At 40.0% G+C, this 22404-nt stretch overlaps 1 long non-coding RNA gene and 1 pseudogene across 4 annotated transcripts in view; one reads left to right on the top strand and one right to left on the bottom strand.

The window, feature by feature from the left end:
* LOC103663357 overlaps positions 1-22404 on the bottom strand; it is a 154476-nt gene that overhangs the window by 70421 nt on the left and 61651 nt on the right. The gene's annotated exons all lie outside the window — the stretch shown is intronic.
* Positions 11292-12209, top strand: LOC121102283 (annotated as a pseudogene).

Raw genomic sequence — 22404 nt, 5'->3', positions numbered from 1 at the left:
GAGGATTCCAGATGGATATGCCATAAAAATTTGAAAATAAAAATTAAATTATCTCTATTTGTAAATGATATGATGGAATCCCTGGGAAACCATTCGGTGATAAGACAAACAATAAAATCCATAAGATACCAGAATACAAAATTAATACATAAAAATCAATGGCCTTCAAATATACAAACCATAACTGATCAGACAATTGTATGCTTTTGCAAGAGCCAAAAAAAGAAATATAATAATCAGGAATAAATTTAACACAAGTAATAAACTTAAATGAAACTTACATGAGGAAGATTTTAAAGCTTTAAATCCTGAAAGACATTTAGTTGACTTCAAAAAATGGAAACATTTCCCTTTCTCTTGGATGGGATGACTCAACATTACAAAGATATGGATCAGTTCTCCTCAAGTTATATAAATTTAATGCAATCCCAATAAAAATATCAATAAGCTTTTGCTGAAGTTAGTCAAGTTGGTTCTAAAATTCATATTTTTAGAAAAGGCAAGAATAACTAGGAAAATTCTGAAAAAATAAAAAAGAGCCAGGTGGGGATAGGGGAGGACTAGCTTTACCAGATTTAAAACACTAGAAAGTCTCTATAATTACAAAGATATATATATGTATATATGATACTCTAATATGAATAGAGAGATAGGCCAAGGAATAGAACAAAAAGTAGAACCAAATACATGCCAAAGGTACGGTCACTGATCTTATTAAATGGTGTTAAGGAAAATGTAACTTATTTGGAAAAAGTTAAAGCTAGATTCATACATCAGCATAAATTTCAAATATATTAGAGATTTAAACGTAAAACAATAATTCAAGCAGTAGAAGAAAACATCAGTGAATATCTTTATAATCTGGTGTGGGGGAAACTTTCTAATTAAGATTCAAATCCAGACATGAAAAAAACACACTGATAAGCGTATCTAAATAAATTTAAAAAAAAACAATAACTTGGCGTGACAAAAAATCATAAATAAAATTTTAAAACTAATATCAAATTGAGAGAAAATAAAAGAAAGATCTAATTTACCTAATATATTAATTTCTGTAAAAATACCAGGACAGAAACAACCTAAAACCTAATGTGGAAATGAGTGGAAGGTCAATAGTTCACACACACACATACGCACATGCACACACACACACACACACACACACACACACAAAGATATAATACGAACATATGTAAAGATGTTCAACCTCACTCATAATAAAAGAAATACAAGTAAACACTACACTAACTATATACCAAGATACTTTCTCACGTATCAGATTGGCACAATTTCAAAGCTTGACAACACATTCCCTCACATCTTGTTTTTAAGAATGCAAGATAGTACAAACTCTATGAGGGAGAATTTAGTATTATCTAACAAAGCCACATATATACATCTTCCCTTTGATCCAATAATTCCATTTCTAGGAATCCACCCCAAAGACATGTCTTTACAAATCCAAAACAGCATATGCACAAGGTTATTCACTGTGAAAATATTTGTATTATCAAAATACTGGAAACAACCTAAATGCCCATCTCTGAGAGATAAGGGAATACGCTGTGCGACAGCCACACATACAACGGAGTACTAAGCAGCTGCAAAAAAAAGGGGGGGGGAATCTCCATGAATTGTTTTGGAGTGACATCCGGGACATATTTTTTAAGTGAAGAAATAAAGTTGCAAAGAGACTATATAGTATGCTACATTTTATGTAAGAAAGATAAACCTGAAATTAATGAAAATAATTATTTGTAGTTGGTGGGCAGAAACAGTGGCAAGGATAGGGATGGAGATGAGACTTCACTATGAATATCTTTTGTTTTTTTCTTTTTACAAGTTTTTACTTTTGAACACATAGATGTTTTATTTACTCAGAAAATACAATTTAATTTGAAAATGATCAGAGAAAAGCAAATCCTAAGGTTGAACACAAATTGAAATAAATCAGTATCAAATTGATAGTATAACAACATAATAAAATTAATTTACATAGTTTTTGAAAATAGTAACTCAGTCCGGATGTACCCTCTTTGTGAACCAGTTCTCAACTGAGGCGGATTTTGCCCCCAGGGGACATTTGATGATGTCTATAGATACTCATTATCACAACTGGGGGTTGAAAAGGCAATACTGGCATCCAAAATCTAGAGGCTAGGAATGGTGCTAAACATCCCAGAATGCACATGGCAGCCCCCCAGAACAAATAATTATTCAGCTCAAAATGTCAATAGTGTCCAGGTTGAGAAACAGTATTTTGGTGGGAGACAGTCAAAGAACCAAAACACAAAAAATCATGAAGAAATTTTGAAGTTTACTATAGGTTTGTTGTTGGGAGAAGCACTGATGTAACAATTCTAAAAACTTTTGTGAATATTAGGTAACAGAGAATGAACAAATGTATACATATCATTGAGAACCAAGGTTCTTATTGCAGTAGAAAGAAGATACAAATATGGAGTAGGACAGTAGAGAAGTCCTGTGATTGTTGAGTATGAATTCCTGATTTAACAAAAACGCAAAAAAAAAAAAAAAGGTATCTCCTAGCTTTTCTCACTGAAAGGGCCTGAGGTAATGACATTCCACAGCCAAAACAAAAAACAAACAAACAAAAAAACAAACAAACCACCCAAAAAATAAGAAAACAAAAACAAAAAAACACTTGGCCCCCAGATCACAGTTGCAAAAGGCCATCAACCACGGACTAGAACCAGGGTTCCTTGGAGAAGACACCTACTCAAGCCCTGAGCCACAAAGGTGAGCCCAACTGTCTGACTGGGCCAGAAAGCACAGACCTGCCTCAAGACCAGTGAGGACATAGTAAAAGGACATGGGAGCTATCTTGAAGGAGCTCACATAGGTCAAATTTGGAACAATGCGAGCCTGAAAAAGAGTAACAGTGATAACGGATTACGATACATTGAATCAAAAAAGAAACCATGAGTCCCTAGTGTTAACCCAAAAAAATGGAGGAGTAATTAAACCTCTTTTTCACAAAAAAATATCCACCAACTACATAAGATATATTCACATTAGAAAATCACCACTTTGTGGGGCACCTGGGTGGCGCAGCGGTTAAGCATCTGCCTTCGGCTCAGGGCGTGATCCCAGCGTTATGGGATCGAGCCCCACATCAGGCTCCTCCACTATGAGCCTGCTTCTTCCTCTCCCACTCCCCCTGCTTGTGTCCCCTCTCTCGCTGGCTGTCTCTATCTCTGTCGAATAAATAAATAAAAATCTTAAAAAAAAAAAAAAAAAGAAAAAGAAAAAGAAAATCACCACTTTGTAACCAGCAATGTAATAATTGCTCCGGGCCAGATCAGAAGTGGATGCTAACACCTTTGGGGAGGGGAAAAGGTCCAAACATTCTCAATACACTACGCCACATGTTACTTCTTAGAAACAAAAGGAAAAAGTTCCCTTTGCTTTTGTGAAATCTGGCACACTTCAACTTAATCAAAGAATCAAGCTTCACATCACCAGTTTTGGGACAAAATGACTTCACAAGCCTCCTGATGTGATGCAAAGGGAAGTAAATAGCGTCATGTACAGAAAGTACCCGCGGGACCCTCCCCCACCCTGCCCAGCCACAGGATACAGGGCTCTGGGTCAAGGCAAACATTGGTACCCATCCCAAAACAGGAAATAGCCAAAAAATTTTAAAAGACTAAAGGAATGTGAAATATTATGCATGATTTGTCATTGGCTCCTGGAGTTTTAAAAAATTGTTTTAAAAGACATTGGGACAACAGGCAATTTGTATATGGATTAATTGTTAAATATTATTTTCTTAATGGTACATTTATTTCTTATGATAATGTATTGTGAGTATGTAGAAAAGTATTCTTGTTCTTAGGAAATACATGCTGAAGTAAGGAGCACCTGGCTAGCTCAGTTGGTAAAGCATTCAACTCTTGATCTTGAGGCTGTGAGTTCAAGCCCCATGTTAGGTAGAGAGCCTGCTTTAAAAAAAAAAAAAGTATTTAAGGATGAACTATTATGATGTCTGCAGCTTGCTTTCAGGAGTTCCTAGAGAGAGAGAGAAAGAGAAAGTAGATGTGACAGAATTTTAACAATTGGTGCATCTAGGTAAGAGATTTACTCTGTCAACTTTTCTACAAATTTCAAGTGGTTCATTTAAAAAAAGTGATGGAAAAAAGACTTATTTGAATCCATGAGTTGATCAAGAAGCAATACATGATTTGAAAACCAGTAAACAGAAGAAATCAAGCATTTATTCTGCTTTCCCTAAAAGAACTGTAACTCCACATAAACAAATAGTTAATTAGGGAAGTTTCTCTATGTGGAAGGCTTCTGTATAATAAATGAAGTAGAACAGCACCATTGGCAACCCTTAATGAATTAACGCATCCAGGCATAATTATCGATGACTGCCAGCACGCTGAAAAGAGAATTATCAGAAAGTGTGTACCTCCTGCAAGAACTAGACACCACCACCTATAAAATAGTCTTGCCAAAACAAAAAACAAACAAAGAAAACAACCCCGAATCGAATCTGACAAAGCTTCTAGATCTATCAATCCATAGGAAAACAAGGGACAGAGGAAAAAAGAAAACATCACCAGGAAGATGCAATCAGCCACATGGGGAAGAGTCTCCTGAGAAAGCTACAGGACAAATAACTCAGTTCTTTCCCAAACTGTGGAGAAGGAGAGCTATAGATTATCAGAAACTTAAATGCATAGCAACCTATTGCAATTTATGGACCTTAATGTAGAGTTCTAATTCATACAAATTTATGGAGGCAGGAGGGAAGGAAATGTATGAAAAACAATTGGAAAATGTAAACATTACTGGGACATTCAATGATGTTAAGGAATGACTTTTAAGTATTTTGAGACTGTGTGGTTTTTGTTTTGTTTTGTTTTTAAAGATTTTTATTTATTTATTTTACAGAGAGAGAGAGAGTACAAGCAGGTAGACTAGCAGGGAGAGGGAGAGGGAGAAGCAGGCTCCCTGCTAAGCAGAGAGCCGGATGTGGGGCTCGGTGAGATCATGAGACAAGAATTCCTGAGATCATGACCCAAGCTGAATGCATATACTTAACCAACTGAGCCACCCAGGCACCCCTGATTGTGTGTTTTTAAAGAGTTATTTTCTTTTGGAGATCTACCCTGAAATATTTATGGAGGAAATAATATAATATGCTGGGAATTTACTTCATAATAATGCAGAAAGATGCGTAGATGGAACAAGAGGGTCTATGCGTTGATATTTGTTGAAGGTATGTAAAGAATATATGGATATTAATTTATTTACTTTTGTAAACAGCTAGTTAATTGAAAGAGTAAAACAAAGACAGCACTGGAAACAAAAAGCAGAAGGAGGCAGGTGCTCTGCCTTCACTGAACTCCTACCATGGGTCACCACCCGTTAAAGCCTAGTCTATAGTATCATATCGAATCCTCACAAAGTCATACAATGACACAGGTGGGTATCGCAGATATTAAGCAGATCTCCCAAGTTCGAATCTCAGCTCTGCCATCACCTGTTGAGCCAATTAGCCTCTATTTCCTTATCTCTACAATGGGGATGACAATAATATTATCTACCTCATAAGATTGCAGGGAAGGTTAAACAGTGAATTATTTTAAGTCAAGTGCTTAGGACACTCCCTGGTGCATAGTGACACAATATAAATATTAGCCCTTATTATTAAAGAGTGATAGAACTAGCTGAACCAGAGCCCATTATCCCCCATGATGCCGCCCTGAGGACGGCATGTGTGTGTCGATGTGCATCGGGTTTTTAGCACTCTCTGCCAAAGCCACTTTGTCCACCCTGTTGGGCACACCCTAAATTGTGTTCAAATATCAGCAGCAGAGTTTCAAATATGCCAAGAAAGAAATATAGGTGTTAATAGAATCGTCTGCAATAACTTAGGCAAATACTCATTCATTTGTCCATTCAATACACATTTACTGAGACTGGCTCTGCAATAGATGCTGGGGCTTTAAGAGTTAAAGTAGGTGTAGCTGCTGTCCTCACAAATGTACTAGCCAGGGACCATGCTTGAAGTTCCACCATCCAGCTGATTAGGAGGCAAAGGATGCCAAGTAGAGCAGAATGGGGGCAGGGGGTAGCTAAGCAGATAGATCTGTCCCCTGAGGCCAACCCAGTGTACCATACAGTATGTCCAGGATCTAGCCAAGTCAAGTATGGTTCTGGAAATCATTGGCACTGGTTAGGTCCAAACCAAGAAGCAGATCCCAGCTGTGATGACTCCAGGCAATGATCAAGTGTGTAGAAGCCAGGTGGGAGCAAAAGAGTTTTCCTGAACTCTGTCCCTCCACGTAAGAATTTTCTTAAACAGTTGAGGAATGAAGGGGAAGATTCTAATCCCAGGAAGGGTAATTGGCAAGAATAAAATAAAAGATATTTGGGGTTAATCACACCAGCAGTGTCCTAGTCCTGAGGGGTTTATGGTTCCAGCCAGGAGAAGTAGAGAAACTATGGCATTATCAAGGTCAGAACCAAGTTCTGAGGCCTAGGCCATGAAGGATGGGGGCAGGGAGTCCTGTACTACAGCAGCTGTTTGAGTGCTCAGTGCGGGCCCTTACATTCCACTTGTTCCCCAGAGCCAGACCCTGAGACAAGAATTCCTACACAGGTGACTTATTAAGAAGTTCTCCCAAGAGAAACCAAGCCAGGAATGGAGGAACAGGCAAGAAACAGAACTTCTTTTTCAGCAGCCAAACAAGAGTACCATTTCAGGCAGAGTCCCAGAGTGTAGGTTCAGCTGGATCCTACACAACTCCTAGTCTATATTTTGCCTCCGAGTTTGTCCCAACTAGAGGCAAGAGAGCTGGGCTCTTCTGCTCCTACACCATACTATCACTGGCCAAGGGCCACCCCCGAGGAAACTAAGCCCCCAGACCTTTGCAGCTTTTTGCACTCGTGGCCAAAATGGTTCAGGTGGTCCCAAGGCTGGTGTCTGAAGACAGTCTCAAGTGTGGTCTTGACAATGCAAAAATCACACAGAAGTCAGGAGAGGACACAGGCTATTAAGAATGTTCTGAAGCGCTCTGGGCCAAGTACTAGTAGTGGCCAACTAATGCCTATACTCTAGGTTCTGGGTTTAATTGACAGTAAAGAATAATTTGGAGGATGTCCTTGGGCCCAGCCATTGTGAGCATGCTATAGATCATTAGTGTGCACCTCGAAAATTACTTGCTACCTCCAAGTATAATAGAGCTAAAATGCTGACAGATGGGGACTTGGAGAGTTGACTCAGATATGGGTAACACTGGGCCAACGGGTGCAGGGTGTGAGCTCTCCCCTACTCCTGTTGCTTGCAGTGGTCACACAGTGCTCTGCTGCCCTCAGAGGCCCTGAGAGCCCAATTTAACAGGCTCACTGCCCCTTTCCAATATTCCCAACCAACAAGTGAGACTTGGAATCACATCCATTGGGTGAAATGCCGGAAGTTTACAGAACCCTAAACATCTTCATAGAATTGGCATAAGGTTTTTGTAAACTTGACCCCAGAGTCAGTAAGAAAAAAGTCACTTGGCTTACTCAGTCATTATTCTTCCTGTGTCTCTTGGATATTTACTTTGTGTTTGGGCCCATGTCGCGGGTGTTGGATGATCCCAGATCGATTCTTAAGACACTCAGATCTTTCCTCATTCCTTTCAGATTCATCCCTTGAAGCTGGATACTCTTCCTGACCTTCATTTCTTCATATTATATCAGAGGTCCCTCATATAAGGCCCATGGAACTTTGACATCAGAGTTAGAGTAATCTGTGACAGCAGAAGAATGAGAATGTGCTGGTTTATGTGTATTTGTTGGTGGGGGGGTTGGGAGTAGGAGGTGGTGGTGTTAATTCTGGAAGCAAAGGAGAAAAGACTGTCTACTTTGAGAGTTATCAACCAGAGTAGAGCCACAGATGGACGGGTCAGTAACACCTCAGGAGGGCACAGGCTGAAGGGGAGAATGGGACTCCCAGGAACTTAAATGTCTGAGGCCAAAAATTGTACTCATGATGACATTAAGGCCAAACCAGAGAGAAGATCCCATAGGTAGCCGAAAGGGCGAAAACACTGTTCAAAAAGCATCCCTCCGTAGCCTTATCAGTTTTTCTTGCCTTTAGCACAAGGAAACGCAGTACTTTTTCTTTTACCTTAAAAATCAAAAAACCTATAAGTAATAGCTTCAACCCTTTAACCTCAACATTGATCAACACAAAAGATTAAATTGTTCACTCATTCACCAATGACTAGAAATCACATCATCTACTCTACATGTACTGCCAATGTTCCAGTTGGAATCACTGTGGTAAGTAATGCTGCTTCTTGAAAAGATTATGGTCATTCCAACAAAAGCAAGTTATTCTTACCTGTTTTTAATAGATTCACTATTCCAGAAGAATGTTCAATAAATTACTTAGAGCTGTCCTTTGCCCTTCAGGCTGGCAAATACTCAAATTATTTAAGGCAAGACTACATATATTATGGATCTCCTGATGGATGCATGTGATAGTACCAATAACATTGTCAAAAAAAAAAAAAACTTAATCTGACCAAGGGTCTATATTTAACTACCACTTTATAGAAAATGCAAGTTCAAAGGAACATGTTAACTTACGTTCTTGAAATTACATCTATTATATCTGTATGGTGGAAATACTATGTAATGGTATGCTAGTGTGTATCTCTTCCCACTCCATTTCCTGTGACCTCACGCTGATAGCTTAAAATTGGCTTTGGTGGGAGTATCTACACCACAGAAAGTAAGAAGTGCTACAAACTAGGGCTTTCATTTCCTGAGAGTCCATTGCTAAACACTGAACAATACACCATGGCCTTAGCCAATTCCCAAAAATGTTCATTGCTAACAACACCCAACTTAAGAAAAAGAATGGCAGAAGGCAAGTCAGAGAGGAAAGTGGCAGTGGTCTTATCTGACTGCAGTTAAAATATCCTATTGTCCAATTTTACAGAGACAAAAGGCCACCACTAGAACCCCTCCCAGGAACTACAGGGTGAGCAGCCCTAAAGCATAATCTTCATTTGTTTCTTGATCTAGTTAGCTGATTCTATTAAGTCATTCAAATCTTGTTCAAATGTCACCTCATCAGAAAGTTTTCCCTAACCACTGTAGCTGACCACCCTCTTTGTCATTCTCTACTGTTCTATTTTTCTTCAGAACACTTACAACTACCTAGCATTACATTATCTATTCCTAATGGACTTAAGCCTTAGGAACACAGATTCTGTACTGTTTTGTCCAGCGTAGTATCTGAGCACTAAGCACAGTGCCTGGTAGGTTCTCAACAAACGTGAGGTGCATGGAAGGATGTCTATAAATTATTGTTGAATAGGGAAAGAAAAACACATTGTAGAGAGATACACAGTCAATCATCACTATTTACAGATTTCATATTTGTGAATTTGCCTAACCATTAAAATGTATTTGTAACCCAAAAATCAATGCTCACGGTGCACTGGCAGTCATTCACAGATACGCACAAAGCAGTGAAAATTTTGAATCACGTAATGTGCATGTTTCCAGCTAAGGCTGAACAAGGTGATGCTCTGTCTTATTTCAGCTCTCACTTTACAAACACATGTCCTTCTCATGGTCTATTTAGTGCTACATTTTTTTGCATTTGATTTTTGTTTATTTTTTTTTAAGATTTTATTTATTTATTTGAGAAAGAGTGAGAACACAAGTGGGGGGGGCGGTGCAGAGGGAGAGGGAGAAGCAGGCTCCCTGCTAACAGGGAGCTCGACACTGGACTCGATTGCAGGACTCCAAGATCATGACCCGAGCCAACGGCAGAAGCTTAACCAACTGAACCACCTGGAGGCCCTGATTTTGCCATTTAAAATGGCTCCCTAAGTTGTGCTTAAGTGCTGTCTGCTGTTCTTAAGCACAAGAAGTCCATAATGTACCTTACAGAGAAAATATGTCTGTTAGATGAGCTTTGTTCAGACCTGAGTTATAGTGTTGTTGGCTATGAGTTCAGTATTAAAGAGTTAATAATATATAACGAATAAGGTGTCTTTAGACAGAAATACATACAAAACAGGTTTTTTGTTGATCAGTTGATGAAAATGTTATGACCAGAGGCTCACAGGAACCTAACTCTGAATTTCCTCTAGGAGCAATGGTTCAGTATTCACTAATTTAGTGTTTAGAGCAATTTTATAGAATATAACTATTGCAAATAATGAGAATTGACTGATTATAGTATATTTCATTTGTTTTAAGAAAATATGGATAGCTAGATGGATAGATGGATGGATGGCTGATTGGTTGAAAGACAGATAGATGGATAAATAGATAGATATAAAGGTAAATTTGTAAAGACATAGAAAAATACCTGGAAGCATATATGCCAAACTGTTAGCTCTGGGGAGTGGGATTAAGCGATATAAAAAGAATTTCACTTTGTGCCCTGTATTATACTTTTGTATTTTTGAAATGTTTTCAACAAGTAATTATAATTTTGCTTATTTTTCAAACAAATGTTTTTAATGAAATTAAAACAATAAATTCTTGGGGGACAAGGATGGCTTAGTCAGTTAAGCGTCCGACTCTTGCTATCAGCTCAGGTCATGATCTCAGAGTCATGAGATCAAGCCCCATGCCAACTCCACACTGGGCATGGAGCCTGCTTAAGATTCTCTCTCTCTCTCTCTCCCCTTGCCCCATACCCTACCTCTTTCCCTCTCAAAACAAACAAACAAACAAACAAACAAACAATAAATTCCTCTTTAAAAACACTTAAAAACTTAAGCAAGGACTAGGTAAAAAGCTCATGTAATCTTTGGACATTTTCATCTGAAAAGAACATCAACAAGAAAGTGTAGACAATAACAAAAGACCACATAAGTGATAGAAGAGGTAAAACAGTATAAGAAAATATCAACATTTCTTCACCAAATTGCTAAATAAGTAAGTGCACAAATTAAGAACAGATATCTGTGAGAATGAAGCTGCCTTTACACCAGCAAAGATGGGAATGAAAAACAGGTAAGAAAAGAGGAGGGTGGTCAGGTTTGACAGAACTCACATCATCAGAGGAGAACCAAGTCAGAAAAACAAAACAGAACACAAAAGCTTAAAGCAAACAGAACTACCTAATTCATAATATAGTGAAAATAAATAGGTGCTAGAGAAAAGGGATCTTCCTGGATTTGACTCTTCTCCGCATTCTACATTTCAACAGCTAGAAGTTTTCTTAAGTAGCATCGGATTCAACCTTCACAAAAATATTGGGCTTCTAATAAGAAATTGCTTTTTAGTTTCTCCAAAAATGAAATATATCACCTGTGTGAGCTTAGTTATTCTCTGTAAGAGCAGGTCATTTTTCATACAGTGTTGGACACTGAGTTAAGACAGGAGTGCTGCTAATTTATTCCAGCATAAGAGACTCTGTGCACGCACAGGTAGATGGAGAAACAAGATTTAGTCCCATTCCTAACATAGTGCCTTGGGGGGAAAGGCTGTTCTCAGAGTTGGAATCATTCTTCTTGTTTCATGAACAGAAACTCATGAGATAAGAAGAATCTGGGTGATGTCTTCCCTCTCTTCCTCACAGACAACAGTAATACACAACAGTCCCAGGTGGCCTTAGAATCAGCTAAAGGGCCTTTTGGCCAGAACCGCCGTTTTCCAGTAATTTGCCAAAATGACCAACACAAAGGGAAAGAGGAGAGGTACCTGCTATATGTTCTCTCAGCCTTTTAGGGAACGTGGAGTTGTTCCTTTGGCCACATACATGCAAATCTTGTTACAAGAAAGGGATATTGTGGACATCAGGGGAATGGGCATTGTTCAAGAAGGAATGTCCCTCAATTGTTAGCACGGCAAAACTGGAAGAGTCTACAGTGTCACCCAGCATGCTGTTGGCAGTGTTGCAAACAAACAAACAAGTTAAGAGCAAGATTCTTGCCAGGAGAACTAACGTAAGTTTTGAGCATATTAACCACTCAAAGAGCCGAGACAGCTTTCTGAAAAGCATGAAGGAAAATGATCAGAAAAAGAAGGAAGCCAAAGAGAAAGCTACTTGGGGTCAACGGAAGCACCAGCCTGCTCCACCCAGAGAAGCACACTTTGGGGGAACGGATGGAAAGGAGACTGAGCTGCTGGAATCCATTCCCTATGAATTCATGGCATGATAAATGAAAAAAAAAAAAATTAAAGACCTCAAGACTGTGAAAAAAAAAAAAAAAGAATCAGCAAAAGATTAACACTATTCTCCCCAGCTCCTCACCCCATATGCCCCTCACCACCACCATCCCCATAAGTTCCTTGTTCCACAGGGCTCCCTATAAGATGTCACTTTTAAAATGAATTCTGTGGATTAAACATTTGGACTGGTAGGTTCCTAATTAACCCAAGCGTAAGAGAATCTAGACCATTGGAAAGGCCATCTTGGAGCTTCTGCCCTGGAAGATAAGAGAAACTGGAGGGGTAAATCCCCAATGAAAAACTGCTGTGGTTCGAGGGTGTCACTCAGGAAGATTCCCTTGTATGATGCTGGGTCAATGCTTTTACCACCATGGACTTGACTGGCACATTTTGCAATCGCCCACCAAAAAAGCCATTCAACTGCCCTCTAAAGTCAAATATTGTACAACATGTTACAGAACAGAAATTAGGAATTTCAAATGAGAGGTTTTCCCAAAAGAGCCACAGGTAGCATGAGTACATGCCTGGTTAATGGGCATGAGATTATAGTATATTTCTTCCCCGAGTACATTTGTTTCCTTAAACAGGCGAAATTTCTCTAATTAAAAAAAAAAGTTTCCAGGGCATTTATTGATCCTTCATGGTGAACATTTATATTAATGGTTGAGAATAAAATGTGAGCATTTAAGGAGAGAAAAAAATCACTATGCAAGCTAATCTTACGCCAAGCCTGCAGCCAAGCTAATTGAATTTTAAGTACGGTAGCGAGTTCCTCCTTCTTCACACCGCTAATATATTTCACTGACTATAAAAATAATTTTCCACTGTATATTTTAAAAACACATAAATAGACAACATTATGGCTCACAGATAGACTAAGGAAAGTCTTCTCCTGGGGTTTTTGTTCTCCATCTTTCTTTATAAGTCTGCAAAAAGGAAAAAAAAGATGGACCTTTATCAGAACCTGACCCTCACCATCTTTAGGGCAGAAAAAAATGAGGAAACCTTCTAGAAGGCATCACTAATACTCAGTAAAACAAATACATTTCAAGAGCTCAGAGTTAAATTCATCTAATGAGCCGATAATGAAAAATTTTTTCTAGGACCGTTTGCCTGAGGGATTTGAGGCTTTGTTATTGGAAAATAAGAAATTCTAGACTCTGAGAAAGGCCACTTGGCTCAGCATGGCTGATACATTCGAATTCCCTTATTCCAGCTCCCTACAGTTTCTCAATTTACAAATTCATTTATTCATCTTTTTAGAAAAATAAAATGATGCTTCTAGCTTCTCTAGAGTTTTTTGGCAACTGCTTATTTGTGACATTTATCCTCCAGGTGAGAGCATTTTTGACAGGAGCATCTTTTTTTCTCCTACTGTCCTATTTGTATAAGGTCAGATTGGCCTCTATACTGTGAGTATGAAGAGCTTAATTGGAACAATATTATTATCCTTCACAATTTACAGAAATATATTTGGCCTCTGCAAAGTGTCATTTTCCTCAGAGAGAATAAGCTGCTTCCTTATTAAGCCCTTTGGAAAAACAGAAATAGTTCTTATGAACCCTTTGGTGTTGGCAAGGCATTCCATCGTGTTGCTCTTAAAGTAAAAGAACAGAAGAAACACAGTGGTCTTGAAATTTTATTCTAAAATGTCCTCAAGTGAAAATCTGAAAAATCACTGAGTCAGTCTTAGAATTGGTAGGTTTCAGAGGAAGAATACCACCAAACCCACGTAGGAAGGGATCTGGTTTATAAGCAGGCAGGATCTACCCCTCCTGTGATCTGCATGTGTCACTCTATCTTGTCCCTTAAGAAACCCAATTTCACCCATTCCTAACACTTCAGCTCCCTTTTATGCAAGGATGGCCCCAGTTCTAGGCAGTCACATTTCTTGACTCTCTTGCCCTCAAAATTTTAGCCAGAAAGATTACAAAGCAGAAATTCCACCTCTCGAGATCAAAATTAGTGGGACCATTTGCTTTCTTAATTCCTTTTATTCCTTATTCCACGGTTCGGATTCTTCTCAATGATGTTCGCATCTGTCACTTCACTTCAACATCAGCATTTATCACCGTGTTCCCAACTACTGCGTCTCCCTCAATTTCCCCATTTTTCCCTTTAGCTCTTTTCCACTGCCTCTTCTCTTCGAGGTACAGTATCTTATCAACTCTCCCTCTATGGTATCGTTCCGTCTCCCCCTTCCTCTATACTTCTGCAACCAGTGCCCAGCTGCATGTTATCCTTCTCCTACTGGCAAATCCTAATTTGTGGTATTCAATTTACCTGCATCCAACTCCCTCCCCCACATCCCATCCTTTTTCAGCCCATCATACGCTGTGCACCATCTCTCTCTTCCTAAAATTCCATTTTCAGTATTTTGTCTTCTGGTCCCATCTTGTCCAGGCACCTCCGGCCACGTTTAATAATCTACGCGGGCACAACAGCAACTGCCATCTAGTAGCTGAGTGCCTGCGACAATCATGCTAGGTGCTACACACAGTGCTTTACAGACGTCATATTTAGTCCTCTCTACGACCTTGAGAGTTACGTTTTGTCATTCCCATTTTTATCATAGAGAACACTGGGCCTTAAAATGGCTAAGCAACTCTTCCAGTAATGCCTGGCGCTGAATGAGAACGCTCATCGGTTTGCCGTCCGAACCCATGCTTTTCCCTGATTATGAAGGTCTTCGATCGCCTAACGGAGCTCTCTGAACTCTTGCAGCCTGCAGTTTTAACATCCTCACAACCTGACCCACCTGGTCCACCGCAAACCCTGTGCTCCAAAGGATGGTGATTAAGGTCGTGCACTCTGGAAGCAGCTTGTCTGAGTTCAGGTCCTGGCTCCCCAGCTCACCAGTTTGGCCAGTCCCAGCAAGCTACCCTATGTCTCTGTACCTCCACTTTCTCTTAAATTCTGATTACGCACTCATCTCAGAGAAATGGGAGATTAAATAAGACAATGCCTCTCTTTACATGATCCCATCTGTTTCCCTGCCAAGAATGATCTTCCTTCTCCTTTCAACTTACGAGGATGCAATACAAACTCATCATTAACTCTTAGTAATTAATTTCATTTTCATAATATTTCCTGTAGCTGAAGTTCCCTCATTTCATCTAAAGAGTCTCACAAATGTATTTAGAGTATGTCACATTATCTTGCTCTTGATCAGATATTACCTTGTGTCGTTCTCTTGTTCTTTCTTATCCAGTGTTTTTCTCATCCCAAAATGATTATAAATTTCAAAGGCTGCATACATTATCTCCTGTATGCCTTACAATAAGAACTTAATACGGTGCTGAGCACAAAACGCCTTGCCCCAAGCTGAGAACCTCAGATTTACATTTCATAAATTATTATTTACTAACCATAATATCAGTCACATTTTACTCTTTCTTCTCTTTGCTGTGGTCAAAGTCCTCCTCTAAGATGCTAATCATCTCCAGCCTCCATCCTAATATCCCAATCCCCCTGCCTGAGGAATTCGCTCCCTCATGCAGGACCAGTAACGGGGACTACAGGCAGGCCAGCATGACTGAAAGAGGAGAAGGTGAGAGGACACAAAGCAAGATTAAACCTGAGACGCAGGCAGAACCAGAACAGGCAGAACCCATCTGTTACCCTCGTCCTATTTTAAGACAGAACATAGTGGCCAAAAATACTCGTTCCAGAGCTGGGCTACTAGGGTCTGAATCCTTACTATGTCACGATAGGCTAATTACTCCTCCTCTGGGCCCCAGTTTCCTCACCAATCCAATGAGAAAAATTATGAAGTTGGTGTGACTGTCTGATTCCCTAGGAAACAGATTCTGAGATAGAAATGTGTGCAGGGAGTTCTCTCAGGAAAAACATCAGAAAGGCAGGGAGGGAAGGAGTTTGAGGAGAGGGTGGAGTGGAACTGGAACACAGTAGAAACAGAGCCTTAGCTGTTCCTACAAAGAGCTCTGGAGCTAGGATGGCCCTGCAGACGTCTCCTCAACTGAGGCAAGTCAACTGGACCTTTGTCCCCCTGAATGGACCAATGGCTGGATGTAGGCTATCCCTGGACAGGTTCGCAACCTTGGGCCAGGCAGCTCCTTTCTGCCAAGGGCAATTTCCAGGGAGGGATTTAGCCAAAAGCTGTCAGCAAACCACCCCTCAGGAAATGAGAGAACAGACGCCTTGTCCTAGAGGGGAGATCTGTTGGCCACACTACAGCATCCACTACAGTTGGTATAAAGATTAAATGAATTAATATCTACACATCACTTAGGATGGTATCTGACACATTTTAGCTCAACGTTAAGTGTTAGCTGTTACATCAGCTTCATTGCCTACAAGGTCTCTTTGCTTTACCTCAAGATTTCCTGACTAAAATTTTAAAAGAAAGGTGACAGTACTTTTTTTTTTTATTTCAATACCCTAAACAGCTACATGCTATAAATATTTATGCATTTTTTGATGATTTATGGGTTTGCTTCTACCTATTACATAACACCTTGGCTTGCTGTACTCTCAAAATGTTTATTTCTATACCGTCTATCACAGCTTAAGGAAAATAGAGGAGAACAGTGTCTTTTTAACTAAACATGGGCATCCCCAAATACATACCAAACAACTGCTGGTTATTTAAAGAGTAAATTAATAGAGATAGCCTTGAAAAGGAAGATGAAAAAAAATGTTTTTAAATGCCAAACTGAGGGGCATACTTAAATGTCAATGCCAAGAGGACTAGCACTTGGCAAATCTCTGAATGGATACCCTGCCACAAACACTCTGGGACTTTCCTCTTCTCCTGGCAATATCCCTGAGGCACTGATTTCCTCATCTTGAACCCTAGATACCCAGAAACCAAAGTCTGGGGACCCTGGTGCTGTTATTGCAGGGCGACTGATATATGTATGTAGCTACCAAACTTTAAATTTAGCAGAAAGTGATAGTATGTATCTCTCCCCATATATACCACAATCCCTCAAATTAATGTAATGCTCTGATTCACAACACATAAACTTATTTAATCACATTACTGAATAAATATGTAGTTTTCTATCACCGTGAATTTTCTTAATCAATCTTTAACAAATGTACAACTATTATATATTTCATGGTAAGAAAACATTCCAATACTCACTTTCTAGAGCTTTGCATTCTTCCTAATCCCCAACATCATGTGTCTTTTTCAACTGAAAGGCATCAGAGACATAGATTTCCCCTTAAGGTTAGAAACAATATCTTATTTGTCTATGTATTCCTACAGTAACTTTAACACACAGTAGAAAAAGCAAAAGAAAAATCATAATTTTACAAATATTAGTTGCATACACACACTGAGCTAGGTGCTAGAAATATAATCCTGAACTAAATATATAAATTGTCTATTCACATGTAGAGAATAATCTAGTCGAAGAAACAAACCATCAAAGAAATGTATCTCTTATACTTTTTCTTTTTTGTCTTATACTTTTCAATAATGCTGTTAAGGAAAAATCAGGGTGTGATGAGTGATTATTTTAGGGGAAGTTGTTTGAGACTGGGTGGGCAGGAGCAAAGAGGAGATAACAGAAAAGAAGCAGAGACCAGCTGGGATGGAAAGTATAAGGAGGAGTTAGCCAAGAAGACATGGGTGGAGGGTTCCAGGCAGAGGGGACACCATGTGTAAGGAAATGAAGGAATCTTCGGTGCTACCAGCAGCAGAAGGACAGGACTATTTGCAATTTAGAATGCAATTCAGAGATAAATTTGATTGAAAGCTTAACATGCAGGTTTTTAAAACGTTGCTTACTTTGTAAACAATTCTAAAAAAAAACACACATTTTTGGTTTGACAGTGAAATATTTAATTTTTTTAAAGATTTTATTTATTTATTGTGGAAGGAGCTGAGATGCCCTTCATTTTTTTTTTTAAGATTTTATTTATTTATTTGATAGAGAGACAGCCAGTGAGAGAGGGAACACAAGCAGGGGGAGTGGGAGAGGAAGAAGCAGGCTCCCAGCGGAGGAGCCTGATGCGGGGCTCGATCCCAGAATGCTGAGATCACACCCTGAGCTGAAGGCAGATGTTCAACGACTGAGCCACCCAGGCGCCCCTCGAGATGCCCTTCAACAGATGACTGGATTAAGAAGATGTGGTCCATATGTACAATGGAATATTACTCAGCCATCATCAGAAAGAACAATTACCAACATTTACAGCAACACGGACGGGACTGGAGGAGATTATGCTAAGTGAAATAAGTCAAGCAGAGAAAGACAATTATCATATGGTTTCACTCATTTATGGAACATAAGAAATAGCAGGGAGATCGGTAGGAGGAAGAAGGAAAGATGAAGGGGGAGGTATAGAGAAGGGGCAGTGAACCATGAGAGACTAGGGACTCTGGGAAACAAACTGAGGGCTTCAGAGGGGCGGGGGTGGGTGACCAGGCTAGGCCGGTGATGGGTATTAAGGAGGGCACGTATTGCATGGTGCACTGGGTGTTATATGCAAGTAATGAATCATGGAACATTACATCAAAAACTAAGGATACACTGTATGGTGACTAACATAACATAATAAAAAATTATTATAAAAAAACAACAAAAAAAGATTTTATTTATTTATTTGACAGAGAGAGAGTGTGCACAAGCAGGCAGAGCAGCAGGCAGAGGGAGAAGCAGACTTCCCACTGAGCAGGGAGTGGGACATGAGACTCATCCCAGGACCCTGGGATCATGACCTGAGATAAAGACGGACGCTTAACCAACTGAGCGACCCAGGCGCCCTGTGGAATATTTATTTCAGTAAGGATCAATCATCACAGTAAATGTTATGAATACAAGGTGAAGGAGAGAGCATTCGTCCTCCAGGAGCTTACAGTTCAGCCAGAAGAGGAAGTCAACAGTCACATGAAGAGGGGCCGGTGCTGGGGAAGGGGCTAGTACAGAGAGTGAAGACAACTCAGAAGGGACCACTAACTTCAAAGAGGGCCTCCTGATGGCAAGGAGCATATCATTGGACATGTGCTCTACAGTACCTGCTACAGTAGTGGGCTGAGCGAAAAGCTCAGAGTCCCTCATGGGAGAGGATTAGCTTGCCTGCAAATGTTGGGACGCCTGAAAAGAGGCCCTGACCCAGTAGAAGAGCCTTGAAAGAGGACGAAACATGAGGGGACATTTGAAGGAGAGGATCATTTAAACCTGAAAAGTTTTGTTAAAAGAAGTGAAATAAATTGAATTGGTAACAGTAAAAGAAAATAATTCCATGTCACTTGAAAAGCAAATCCATGTGATTCGGCCTTATTTCATTTAATTGTTCACAATGGGCTGCTTTTCTCAACTCAGTGATCGTGTGTGTTCCTTACGTTTACTCCATTGTTTCTGTTTCCACCCGACTTCTCCTTAAATTTAGCAGAATTCATCTGCCAAATCACAAGAGAGCCAGTTTTACGTGTGGACCTTATCATATGTACCCCATACATTTTATAAAATAATGCTAACACCAATAATGGAAACCACACTATCTCCGCATTTCCTGAGTGCTGTGGCTTTGATAGTAGACTGTTTACAGTGTCTTGGCGTTTTAGATGGCATTCATTTTGGGGTTTTGTTTGTTATCTCTTCAGACAGGACCCTCAGTCCTGGCTCTTCCTTAATCAGCTGAACTGTTCGATGGTAAAAGCCTCTTTTCCTTGGGGAACTAGACCACTGTAATATAATCTTTCTGCCATTCCCAACAAAAGACCGTGTCACCTGACTCCCACAGCCTCTGTTGGCCCTAAGTTTTAAAGTACTGATTCCACGCGCTTGTGAGTAAGAGAGGAACCCCCGAGTAAAGAAGAACAAAAGGCTGCAGGGGTAGGAAGCAGAAGACAAGAAAGAACAGAAGAAGGAACAGTTTACTACTATGGAAAGCAGTCAGAAGAGAATGTCGAGGAACTTGAATGCCTTCTCTTTCATGTAAGTTACCAGGGTTTCTAAAGTCAGAAAAGTATTTACAGCTATTTCTTTAAAATGCTGGCCACATTTTATAATGATCAGGTATTCCCAGGTGTCTAAACGTCTCACATATTTTAGCGGATCAATTCAGTTCTGATCACAGTTCTAAATACACTAGTGACTCAATGAGTATTACTCAGTGGGCTTATACTAAAAGCAAGCCTGTCTCCTGGAGAACTCCATGTGATTTACCCCGATTAATCAACAGGCAAGCTAAGAAAAAGGTATAGAAATTACTGCTATTTGCATTTCAAATTCAAAGAAAGTGCTAGATAAATGTATTCTCATGTCTAAGGTCAAAAAGCCAATCAAGGGCAAAGCCAAGACCAGCTACCCTGCCTTGCCCAGTGGATTCACCCCGTTTCCCACCCCATATCACAAGGGGTTGTTAATTTAAATAAAGCCATCCTTCAGCCATAAAACAAACAAAAGAGGGTTCTTTTGTGATGGGTATTTTCTTTCCTTAAAAAACATCCTTTGAAGAAGGCTATTTATTTACCCTAGACATAGTGGAATGTAGCAAAACACTTATATAACATCTCTCTAAGCTTCCTTCTGCTAATAGGGAAAGACTGAACCACACATGGGCATTGCACAGTAGAAGAACCATCAGCCTCCCCTGGAATATTACCTAATATTTATTTGAAAAACAGTTTTTATTTGGATTCATGCTTCGCTTCATGCTTTCCATAGATCTGTATCTGAGAAGGCAGAGAGTTGATTGTCAGAAATTACTGCACATGCAACAGATTTCTGTGCTGTGTTTGCCTCTGGTAAAGTAACTCAACTTTTGTATTTCGAATGTGGTCTCCTGGTTTCTCTAAGATGTTCTTGGGGGCCCTGAACAATACGTGAGCTCCTGCCACTGCTCACAAAGGCACAGCGGTGGCTTTCAAATGGAGTCATTCCACTAAACCGGAGCATAACAATGGGAAGTGGAGGATCCACTCTCCAGCTGGTGTTAAATCGTGCAAGGTATTATCAAATCCTTTCCCCAAGGCTGGCATCTTCCCTTCTATTCAGTAAATCCCTCTACAGAATCCAAAGACTTCAGGGTGCAATTGTTGCATGGTAAGCATTGACAATCACCCTATACTTTCTGCAGGGGATATACATAGAGTGTAGGTGGCTCAAAGCTGTCAGCAATTTAGACAATCTCTATTAGGTCTTGCGTCCCTACAACAATCAAGTTTGATAACATTTGCCGCCCTCCTATAACACAACGTGAGAGTATTTTACTTTATAGAATCATTGAATGTAAAAGGCCAGGAAATAATTTAGAAATAAAAGCCCGATGTTTTACAAACGGGGGAGGAGTTTCTGAGAGCTAAAGTGACTTGTCCAATGTTACATCTACAAATGGTGGCCCAACCAGGACTTGAACCCTGGTGTCTGGCTCCAGTCTGCCTCTCACTGTACCATAGTTCCTACACTGTAAGGTATGGGAGCACAGGGACCATACCTAGTCCATTCGTCACTATATATGTAGCTGTTAGCCCAGTGCCTAACACATAGCATGGGGGGAATATTAAATGGTTGGGTCCCAAATCTAACTCATTATTTATTTATTTATTTATTTATTTATTTATTTATTTATTTATTTTTAAGATTTATTTATTTATTTATTTGACAGAGAGAGAGACAGCCAGCAAGAGAGGGAACACAAGCAGGGGGAGTGGGAGGGGAAGAAGCAGGCTCATAGCGGAGGAGCCTGATGTGGGGCTTGATCCCATAACGCCGGGATCACGCCCTGAGCCCAAGGCAGACGCTTAACCGCTGTGCCACCCAGGCGCCCCGCCAAATCTAACTCATTTTTTAAAAAGTCTTAGTGGGGATCCTGGGTGGCTCAATAGGTTAAGCGACTGCCTTCAGCTCAGGTCATGGTCTCAGGGTCCTAGGATCAAGCCCCGCATTGGGCTCCCTCTGCCCCTCCCGCTGCTCGTGCGTGCACGCTTGCTCTCTCTCTCAAATAAATAAACAAAATCTTAAAAAAAAAAAAAAGCCTTAACCCTTTTAGCTTATGTAGCTGGGTCTGTGAGAATGGGGTTATGGTGGAAAAAAAGACAGGCTCAGACAAAAGGGCCACCAGACACGTGAGGAATAGATAGGGTTTGCAGAGAAGGATAGGATTTGGGGGAAATATCAGCAGCTTATAACTGAGAAAAACATCAGGGTACGATGTCTGGCCCCAAAGTGTGGCTCTCTGAAGCCCGATGTCTCAAAGAAGTTGTGTAGTATACGAAGGGGGTCCAAGGGATCCAGGACAGAGCTGCTACACACCTTT

This window comes from Ursus maritimus, unplaced genomic scaffold (assembly GCF_017311325.1).
Source record: "Ursus maritimus isolate PB19 unplaced genomic scaffold, ASM1731132v1 scaffold_13, whole genome shotgun sequence".
In the NCBI taxonomy this organism is placed as follows: domain Eukaryota; kingdom Metazoa; phylum Chordata; class Mammalia; order Carnivora; family Ursidae; genus Ursus; species Ursus maritimus.
Note: the sequence above shows the minus strand (reverse complement) of the source record. Positions and strands in the feature narration are given on the sequence as shown.